Source organism: Lactuca virosa, chromosome 8, assembly GCF_052849685.1.
Source record: "Lactuca virosa cultivar CGN04683 chromosome 8, Lactuca_virosa_CGN04683_v6, whole genome shotgun sequence".
Classification (NCBI taxonomy): domain Eukaryota; kingdom Viridiplantae; phylum Streptophyta; class Magnoliopsida; order Asterales; family Asteraceae; genus Lactuca; species Lactuca virosa.
In genome coordinates this window covers 160,649,519-160,661,511 of record NC_136433.1, presented here as the reverse complement: position 1 = coordinate 160,661,511, position 11,993 = coordinate 160,649,519, and positions in this window count along the sequence as shown.

Genomic DNA, 11,993 nt, shown 5'->3' with positions numbered 1-11,993 from the left:
CATGTTCATTCTTGATGTCTTACAATCGTTTCATCTTTTAATCTTTATAGTAAAAGATGCCTCCGCATAAAAACCCAAACCAACTTAAAATGTTAACGTCAATACTCTGTCTTAATAACTTAAATGCTTTTACAGTACTATAGAAACGTAACAAAGATGTAGGTCGAATCATCGAGAACAACATAACAAAACGAAAAACTTATATTCGCATGAACCCCCGGGATTCGAACTCTTCATTAATAAGTAATGGAGATCAGTGTAAGAATCGGAAGTAAGACGGCACAGAAGTTCAATATACCTACGAAGGAGAAGGACACCCTATAAATATCAAGAGAGAACAAATCATTATCACCCAGAATAGAACAGAGAACGGAGGAGGACCACGCGTGTTACACGCGAAGTGTTTGAGTGTCTCTTCGTCACAATAATAACTAATAAATAATGCAACCTAGTGAGTTAATGAATACATTACTCACATTAGGTTTCGAACTTATCGTCTTTTCCTGTATTGGCTACTAACAATAATTCGGATCACGAAACCTCAATCAAGAGTGATTACTTCTCAAATTCATAAGTCGATTTATTGTAGACTCTATTATGAATTGCTTTAAAATCTTTTCGAAAACTGAATCGTAGTATCCACCAACCAAAGATAACTTCGTTCGGATGACACTCGTCTGGTAACCATTCTAGAAACTTCATTCTACTCTTTTACCAGGACTGCATCATTGGGATGTAGGTCGAATCTTTGAGATCAGTATGACGAAACGAAAAATTTATATTAGGTTAAATTATTGGAATACATCTAAAGTCAACCATAATCGCTCACGAGCTCATTTTCTCATCTTGTAACAGAATCATGCCTACGAAGAAACGTAACCAACCCTCTGATAAAACACCAATCCTTTAGATAGATGCGGCTACGTTTCAAGCTGCAGTCACCTTAGCCGTAGCAGCTGTCATGGCTCACCTTAATGCTAACAACACAAAATGTTAGTTGAAATGAGATCGGCAATCCCGATCGTGGTGATAATCAATTTCAGCAACAAGTGCCTACTTGTAAAGACACTCCGAACCTCATACCTAATATTCTGAAACGAAAGTTCGAGAACAAGAAAGGGAGTTGTTCAACTCAAGGACCTACCAAATGGCAACAAGTTGGGCAGTCAATACCCCCATCAGCCCTGCTATCCCAATACCCACCACACCGTACTTAGGAAACCTCCCACACTGCAGCAAGTGCAGCTACCATCATCATGGAGTCTGCCGAGTACTGCATTGCAATAGATGCAACATGAAGGGGCACACCGCCCGTTTCTGAAGGACTCCGGTCAAATTCATCACTTCAACTACCAACGTTGGAACAAGTCCAATATGTCATCTCTGTGGTGGGAAAGGACATTGCAAGAGGGATTGTCCAATAGAGAAGAACGACGGGGGAGCAGGAGGAATTTGACCCCAGAGAATGGGGAAACATAAAAGAACCCTGCTATAGTTTGGTACGCTTCCAAACCCCAATAATTTATTTATAATTAAAATTACTCTCTCATTCGAACCAAATTACAACATTCATATAAAACTAAGAACCCTATCAGGTAAGCTATGATGGATTAGATTATACATTAGGGTCATTTATAATTAAGATTTGTAGATTTAAGGTGAGTAATCCCGCCTCATTTCCTGTTCCTTCTTTGGTTGTGGATTTAGGGCAGGGTTGCTTAGTCAACTGTCTTACCAAATCTTAATTATATATGACTTGTCTACACCAAGCAATGATAGAGAGACCTAGTAGGAATCATTCCATGAAAGTTCATAGTTTCAAAATTATCAGAACCCTCGTATTATTAGTATCCGCCAAATTTTGAATTAAAAAGGGGATTCATAGCAAAATAACAGAATAAAACTGAAGGCGCTGAAAACTTATGTGCGTAGAATTGTTCATTATCTTAGTAATCATCTCTTCCAGAATAACTTAATATCTACTTCGTTGAGAAGTTCCGACATCCTCATCCGACACGGTTCGGCTAAATCCTTACCATAAATTTCTTTTTATGCCGTGTAAAAGAACTTTTTCCTTAATCAGCTGTCAGATGAAAATTTTCAAATCCATAACGCAAACCCTTATATTGTCTATCACTTCAAAACTTTAGAAGTACCCATGCGAGGGGTACCATACCTTCTAGCCTGCTCAATAGATAGAAAACTTGAAACATAAAGTACCAAAGAAGTCTCAGAATTCAGTAACCACCCGTAGCACACCTAAGAGATCTCTGAGGAAGACCACTTGTACTGCAGGTCAAGTTCAAGAATAGAGTATAAGAACTCATTAGGTTAATCTATCGCTGCTAGTTGTATATGAAAGAGTGGCATATAATTTAGACTCAACAAGATGTAGGATGTGTGATTCCTGTTGGGTTTTGAGCATTCTAACACTCCTAAGTGTACATGCAACCCTAAATACCTTGGATCTATGTTTTCTCTATTATACATGCAAATATGAATATTCCAAGGTATTACCCCTATCTAGCATACAATCCTTGATACTTGGGTAATATAACAAGTTAGAATACATACCTTTTAATGAAGCTTGAAGTCTTGAACTTTAAGAGCTTAGCCCCAATAGTGTGGAAGCCTCAAGTGGAATCACAAATCACCAAAACACCTTGGAAAACCTTGAGAGAATATGTATGCACACTAAAATCGGCCCACTCTTATTTTCACACACTTGTGCCAATTTTGTGAGCCAAGGACCCCTTTATATATTATGGAGGATTAGGGTTACATCCATGTAAACCCTAATACCCATGACCTTTCATTTACATAGGATCCATGGGTTAAAAGCTCCATGGACCATCCATGAAAGCTTAGCCCAACCTAAATGAACTTGGCCCATTCCATATATATAAGAGTCCATATTTAATTAGTTCTTTTTGATCACTTAATTAATTCTAAATTAATTCTTGATCAATACTAATTAAATAATATGATTCCATATTAATATATTAGAACTTATAATATATTAATATAAATCATAAATATACTATTCTCAAAAGACTATCCATATAAATTGTGTCGGTGAAGTGCAACCCAAATAGACCATGCCGGGTCGGGTCAAGTACATACCAAATATAGTTATGGACTTAGACATTAATCCAACAGTCTCCCACTTGGATAAGTCTAAAACTATTATTGAGTATGACTTCAAAACCTAACTGGCAATCGTAGCTCTTAAAGCCGCTGTCGAACTCTGACCTTGTCAATGACTTGTCCATTAGATAAGGGATCATATATTCCTCCATTCTAGATATCATATGGACTGAGAAATGGATTATAATCATTCTCTCTGTCCATTTGTTGTTTCCCGATTTTCGATTTATGATGACTGACTGATTGAACAAATCAAATCAGTCCTGGCTTGGCCAAGCACTCACATGTGTCATCACTAAATCATCGAGGGGCCCACAGATATCGCTTTTATCCCGAAGGTAAAAGGAATGGATAAACTTCGACTCATATGGCTTGTTCTACTACTTGTTGAATCATACACAAAGGCACGTTTTATAACATCGAGTTACCAAATGCGTTTTCATGCAATCAATGTATAACCAACTCATAGTAACAACTCATATCTCTAGGTTTGAAGAATATAAGATATTATCGTCTCATGATCACTCGTGATAAAATCCATGAAGTGATTCAAATGAGCGCGGGTTGAATCCAATACTCAGAACTTATGAGCACTCATGAGTGTTGTAGCACCACTTTGTCCACCAACTTGGACCTCTACAAACCAACCCATGACAGTCTTGATTCATATCTACTTCCAACATATGACCGACTGTGGATGGTTTGAATAACTTAATCATTCAGGAAGAGCGACTTAGTTATTCTGGAAGTCAAAACATGCAAAGTGAAACACAAGAATAAATGAATCAAATATGGTATCAAACCCTATGAATATAAATAAACACTTTTATTTATCACCATACTGATTACTTATTATTCATTGTTTCGGTTTTATCAACTTTATACTTGAATTAAAAACACTAGTTGTCCCATGCTCCAAGCATGTACACTATGTTTTTCTTAAACAATAGCTTTGCCATACACCAAGTATGCACTCTATGTTTGTCTATGATCCTTACTTTGTGAAATAAACCAATTGAACATAATTTCAATGATTCTAATTTCACACTCCCAAATCCTTATCGAAAAATGTGAGAATTTTAAATTCCTATCATTTATCGAAATCTGTTTAGATTTTAAACTTATATGCACTGACCCTCCTGTAATGAATATGTACAAAGTCACAAAGACTTGTCAACAGTCATTATAAGGTATTCCAATAGAGATCAACTCCATGGAAACTAAGTCTCATATTCAAAGTACATTGCTTTGGACATGCTTCTTGCATTAAGTTTTCTAATCTTACAGATAACTTCCACCTATGGAGACAACTCCATATTCTCATTTTGACTATCACTTCTGAATAAGAGATGCCTCTTTTCAGAATATGTCAATATGGTCCTTCCAAAATTAGCACTATACTTCCAACTGTCCCTGAGCAACCAATCTTTGGTAAACCTCAGATTGTCCTCGACAATTGCTTAATCATTTTAGTCATATCCAATTCTAGACCTTTTCCCTTCTTAATGCCTCTGTGCATTTGGAAAAATTTAGAAATGACAAATATTATAGCACATGCAATCGATCCTGTACCCAACGCAAATGGTACACAATTCATGATGTCTCACATAAAGACATGATTCTAGACCAGTCTTTTGCTACAATATTTTTATTTGCCATGTTTTCAAAATTTGACTATGAAGAGGGATGCCGTAATCATAATCGAATTTTGAGAACGCAATATATAGAATTTCCTTAAGTTGAACCAATCCAACATGAAATTCATTATATATATATATATATATATATATATATATATATATATATATATATATATATATATATATATATTCTTGACTAAAGATGATTAAGGTCTCAATCTAAGCCTTTAGAACTGAAATGAAGTATATCATCTCCCTTAATTATAGCAAAACAACTTTTTCAATCCCTGCAGCCTCACGAATTGAAACTTTTTTTCTATAATTAACATTGCTAACTTGAAACACTAACAATAATTATCATGCTCCCACTAACATGATGATTATTAGCATAACACTTATGCTCCCACTAGCTTTGACATGTACTCAGAAATCAGCTGGACTTCTAGAAATCAATACTTTATTGACTTTCTTACCAAAGTTCAGATTTCTAATACGAGATGCTTTGATAAAACTTTATCAAAATCATACACCTTTCCTTAGATAGCATGCATGTGTGTCTAAACAATTTCAGAACTATGAAAAGGGATGTCGTAATCATAGTCTCAATTGTTTAGACCTTTTGCCATCTGCTTCAAATCTACTTGGTGGAAGTGTTTCCTCACCATCATTTTCATGAATCGGAGAGAAACCTTATGACCCTTTGATTTTATGGTGTATGTGTTCTTATCCATGTGAATCGTCAAAACCATAGTCACAAGACAAGGATAATCACAAATCCAAACTCATATGGACTGAACTTATGCAATCTTAACTTCTTGCCACCTGGCAGTACATGGCCTGCCATTGCTTCCAAGTTGTTATGCAAACTTTTAGAACTCCTATGCAAAGCCAACTTTAACTGGAATGGGCACAGAATATGTCAACACGATAGGTTATAAACCTCAAGTCGTGTGCTAGTGAAGAACCTCAGGTTTTATTCTTGATTAGTTCTTGAAATTCTTTTTAGGATCTTTAAGACTCCTACTATCCTCTTGACATATAAGACTATCTTGCCAAATATTCAAGAGATAGTGCGGATTCTTTATCAAGACAAACACTTCACACAATTGGCCTTAGTTGGTCTTTGTTTTATCCAAAACATCACAACTTACTAATTTCAAATGTACAAGAGTATGACACTTTTACTCTTACATTTAACAAGTGTTTTAAACCTTTCTTTAAGATATGTCACTCAAGTTACAATCTTGGAGTATGACTCTAAGAATTGTTTTGGAACGAAGTATGACTCATCTTCCTGATCTAACCATTTCAACAATTCATGACTCCTCTTCTTAGTCATAAGAATGCACTAAGATGACCTTTAGAGGACTAATTGTGATATGATTTCTAAATCATTAAGATGATCACAAACATGATACTAAAGTACTCTCCCATCTTTTCAGATTTGAGAAACTTTTATCTTTCTGCCTAATTTGATTCTTCCCATTCGTTCTGCCATACATTGAGACTTTTCTAATGTTTCAGAATTATACTTAAACTTGTAAGTATAACCATATTTACTAAACTTTAGTAAATCAAATAGTCTTAACGAGCTTTGTGGTGGACATGACCAGTGCACAAGAATGTGTACTCGATCCCTTTAGTCCTTCACTTGACTCACACATCCATGTGAACAAGTAATTAGTCTTGATTTTCCAATGCTTGAAAGTTCTCATTCATCATACTATTCAACTTGCATGATTCCAAGTTTCGGTCCAATTGAAACTTGGGTGATGAGGAACTTTCCTGATTTGGTAAATTTAGACACTACCACAAATGAAAGAATCAAATCCATTTTCAAATATTGCTGTCAGTGGAATCATATAAGCAACAATTTTCCACAAATGCCATTGTAAGGATACTTCAAATAAACAAAATTAAACAATTTTCTTTTATTTTAAAACTTTGCGGAAAAACTTATCCTTACAATCCACATGGAAAATTGTTGTTATCTATTCCTTAGCAATATATCATAACTTCTTAAGCAACTGCTCAAAATTCCGATGCGATCGAAATCCACCTTCGCGATCAGAATCAGCATATACTTCCTTTAAGATTTCTCTCTATTCTTTGATTCTTAAAACATCAACATGTGACCCAGTCACATCATGTAATGAGGATCTCAGAATAGAACTTAACATAGTTAGATAATGGGCTCTACCTGATGTAGAGTCAAACTTATTGACTTTAACATCCATAGGTAAATTTGGCAGCTTTGCAATCAACATCCCTTCCTTTGGCAAAATAAACATATGGACCCTTTGGTAATGGGACTATCTCAGACTTAGCCTTTCTCTTTACCATTTGGTCAACCGGGTTGACTATGGCCAATCCCTTTCCATTGGGAAGAGAATGCTTTTTCTGGATTTCCAGTGTCACCATTGTCACTGTCCATAAAGTTTTTGGGAAGTTGATCTTCTAATCAAATTTGCTTCACTATCGTTCCAAATCATTGCTGATTCAGCAGCACCAAGCAAATAGATATGATCATTAAGGTTCATGTCATAGTCTGTATCATAGTAGTCCCAAAGGAACTCACTATGTGACTTAGAAAGTGATTGAGCATCCAACTTTCTCAAGACTTTGAAACCCAACTCTCCCGGCTTGTCAATATGTGACTTCATCTCTAAGATGTGATCACACATAGACCTTGCTTGCCATTAGGGCTTGAGTGACCTTGAACTTGTGGGTTAGGGAGAATAATTAGAGGAGGTGGAGGAAGTGAAGTTCCAAGAGATTTGGGAGGATCATAGATGTCTGAACCAGACATCTTTTTGGGAGATATTCAATATAGTTGATCTAAAGTCCTTAATATAACACCCAATATGAAATATTAAGGCTAGGACCCAGCAAACTATTTTATAACTTGGAAGAGGGATGCCGTAATCCAAGCTATAAAATATTTGAAGGTAGGTGAATGACGATTCACCAATTTCCACCAAGATAAACAAAATGTATTATTTGGTTTTAATTGGTTTTGAAACTCCTAGATTCTTTTGAGATTCATTGAATTTTTCAAAGGCATGTTTCAATCTCGAGTGTGCCCTTCAGGTTTTGTGACTGGGATGCCGAGGATCACAAAACAAAGTGTGAATAACCATGCAAATATACTTGGTACCCTTAATATTTACCCCTCAATCGATGTGTCGGTTAACCACACACGCTCCACCGATATTATGATAAACATTAAGTTACCCTTTGCCTACCTTGTTAAATCAAGCTAGTGTGCCGGTTAACCACACACGCTCCACTAACTAACTTAAGCAAAGTGCAAAGTGTAATTTCATGGGTTAGCACCAAATTCATATTTTCCTAAGTAACTAAGAATGGGTATTAATAAGATTTTAGTTACTTAGTATTTATCATTAATGCTTTTAATGAAGGGAGAATTATAGTCCTTGTCCTACCCGTTCGGCTAACGACCCTCCACCGGTCAAGGAAGCGGTGAGTGAGAGTGGACACCCATTAAACTGCCATTTTATAGGCAGTAACCTTATACCCCCCTTATAGACCGGCTTCGTGAATGAGGCCTACTAATGGTAAAGACGACTTGCTCTTATACATATAATATATTAAACTTTTAATATTATAATAGTATAAGGGTGTATTTTAGACATTTAAAATACTTGGTGGTTTAATCTATTAATTAAACTAGACTTTTAATTTAATTAAACTCAAACCATATATTTATGGATTTAATAATACTCTTTTAATTAAACGCTTTAATTAACTATTAATAAGGTCCATAAGAGTTAATTTGAACTATTCAACAAAACATCATAATTCCAATTATTAAACTCAAAATTAAAACCATTTAATTAATTGTTTAAGTTATGAACCCAAGAGTTTTAGAATTCAATTCTTTTTTTCATAAAAAACTTTTCTCAAATTCCAAAACTTGAGGGCAAGTTTTGTAATTCTTGAAAACCTTTGGATTCCATAACTTATGGAATTAATGGTGTTTTATGATGAAACTTTCCATGTTCCATAACTTAAGAACAAGTTATGGAATTCTTTAAAACATTAACACCAAATTTTGTAACTCCATAAAAACTTTGAATCAATTTTTTTTTTAAAAAAAAAAACTTTCATATCCATAACTTATGGAAGTTTCAAAAACCCTTAAGATTACAACTTTAAAAAAAACTTTTGAGCTCCAAAATTTTATGAAAAAATGTGTAACTTCTTAAAACATTTAGATCAAACTTTTAAAACTAATAAAATAATCATATCATTTTATCTTTTACTAAATTTGACCTAATTCAACTCATATAACAAATGATTCAAATTTTACAAATAATTCGTTTTTCACAAAACAAGTAATTATCTTAAAATTTGACAAACGTCATGTTTTTTTTCTTTTTTTTTCAACTTGAAAATAAAACATTTGCATCAATATAACAGAAAACAACTCATGGCTCTGATACCACTGTTGGGTTTTGAGCATTCTAACACTCCTAAGTGTACATGCAACCCTAAATACCTTGGATCTATGTTTTCTCTATTATACATGCAAATATGAATATTCCAAGGTATTACCCCTATCTAGCATACAATCCTTGATACTTGGGTAATATAACAAGTTAGAATACATACCTTTTAATGAAGCTTGAAGTCTTGAACTTTAAGAGCTTAGCCCCAATAGTGTGGAAGCCTCAAGTGGAATCACAAATCACCAAAACACCTTGGAAAACCTTGAGAGAATATGTATGCACACTAAAATCGGCCCACTCTTATTTTCACACACTTGTGCCAATTTTGTGAGCCAAGGACCCCTTTATATATTATGGAGGATTAGGGTTACATCCATGTAAACCCTAATACCCATGACCTTTCATTTACATAGGATCCATAGGTTAAAAGCTCCATGGACCATCCATGAAAGCTTAGCCCAACCTAAATGAACTTGGCCCATTCCATATATATAAGAGTCCATATTTAATTAGTTCTTTTTGATCACTTAATTAATTCTAAAATAATTCTTGATCAATACTAATTAAATAATATGATTCCATATTAATATATTAGAACTTATAATATATTAATATAAATCATAAATATACTATTCTCAAAAGACTATCCATATAAATTGTGCCGGTGAAGTGCAACCCAAATGGACCATGCCGGGTCGGGTCAAGTACATACCAAATATAGTTATGGACTTAGACATTAATCCAACAATTCCGCCCTACTTCCTATTCCTTGTCTGGTTGTGGACTTGGGGCAGAGCCACCCAACCGAAGGTTTTGTTGATTTAAATTATATACAACTCGTATACACGAGGTGAGGATGGATGAGCCAAGGATGAGTCTTATCATGAACTACAGAGCAAAAGCCCGCATGCTTACTATAACAACCGGAGATACCTGAGTGGGAGTGGTAGCGGATTGCAATGGGCTTAAAAATCAAGTTACCAAGGCAACAGATGGACTTGATGCCATTTTGGGTGATCGTCGACAGGTTATCCAAATCCGCATGCTTCCTACCAACAAAGGAAACAGACAAGTTGGAGAAACGGACTAGAACCTACATCAGGGAGATTGCACGACTGCATGGTGTACCAATATCCATTATCTCGGAACGAGATAGTAGATTCACCTCGAGGTTCTGGCAGTCACTACAAAAATCTCTAGGAACGAGACTAGACAAGAGTACCGCCTACCACCCACAAACCGAAAGACAGAGTGAGAGGACCATTCAAACCTTGGAAAAATATGCTAAGGGCTTGTGTTATCGATCTTGGTAAGGCATGGGATACCCATTTACCATTGGTCGAGTTCTCGTACAACATTAGCTACCACACTAGCATCAAAGTTGCTCCATTCGAAGCCCTCTATGGCCGCAAGTGCAGATCACCTTTGTGCTGGGCTGAAGTGGGTAACACGCAACTAGCTAGAGGACAAGTACCTAACAGCACCCTCACAGGCCCAGAAATCATAAGAGAAACGACCGAGAAGATTATCCAAATTCGGGAACGACTAAAAGCTTCAAGAGACGGACAAAAGAGTTATGCGGACAAAAGACGAAAGCCCTTGGAATTTCAGGTTGGAGACTGAGTACTATTCAAAGTCTCACCCTGGAAGGGATTAATACGTTTTGGAAAACGTGGGAGACTAAATCCAAGGTATATCGGACCATTCGAGATCCTTTCCAGGATTGGCCCGGTAGCATACAAACTTCGATTACCACAGGAGCTCAATAACGTACACCCTACCTTTCATGTGTCAAACCTAAAGAAGTGCTTGTCCGATGAGACCCTCGTCATCCGTCTGGACGAAATTGAAATCAACGAGAGTCTCCACTTCGTAGAAGAATCAGTAGAAATCATGGATAGGGAAATTAAAAGAATAAAACAAAGTCGCATACCCATGGTGAACGTCCGCTGGGATGCCAAGCGAGGACCTGAATACACTTGGAAGCGCAAAGATCATATGAAACAAAAACACCCGCATCTCTTCCCTAGTCCATAAATGCCTATCTCAGAATTAATTTCGGGACGAATTTCCCTCTAACGGGGGGATGATGTGACAACCCGATATTTAAAGTCAATATAATGACCTTATGTCAAATATTATAATCTATTTTTGGAATCAATAAAAATAGCGTCAAAAACGAATTGTTCAAAAATCTCAATCGGGTTGCATAAAATGATAGATATCGTGTCAACGTTTTCAGAAATATAAAGAACACTCAAATCCGAGTTATAACGAAGAAGTTATGACCAATCAAAGATCCGCGTCAAAACCGGTAAAACACTGTTAAGCGTAAAACGCGAAATTTCAATAAAATACCTTTTAGCCTTAGGTATCTAAATGAAAGTAGTAGATATCACTAAACCATAAGCGTACATAAAAAGAACGTCAAAATCTGATTTCGTATGAGGAAGTTATGATTTTTCTAAGTTTCGGATATAGCAGTAGACAGCTAAAAACTCGAAATAGAGATCAAGCAACTTTTGGCCGAAACAATCTAAACGAGAATCGAAGATCTCGACAATAGTAGTACAACGGTAAAAAGACAGACGAAAACGGACATCGGATGAAGAAGTTATGGATTTTTGACGGAGTTTTCCTGTCTCGACCTACTAAAAATAAATATAATAAAATTTAAAGTCATAATTAGCCAACAAAGTCTAAACGACAGTTGTAGAGCATAATCTCACCTTCG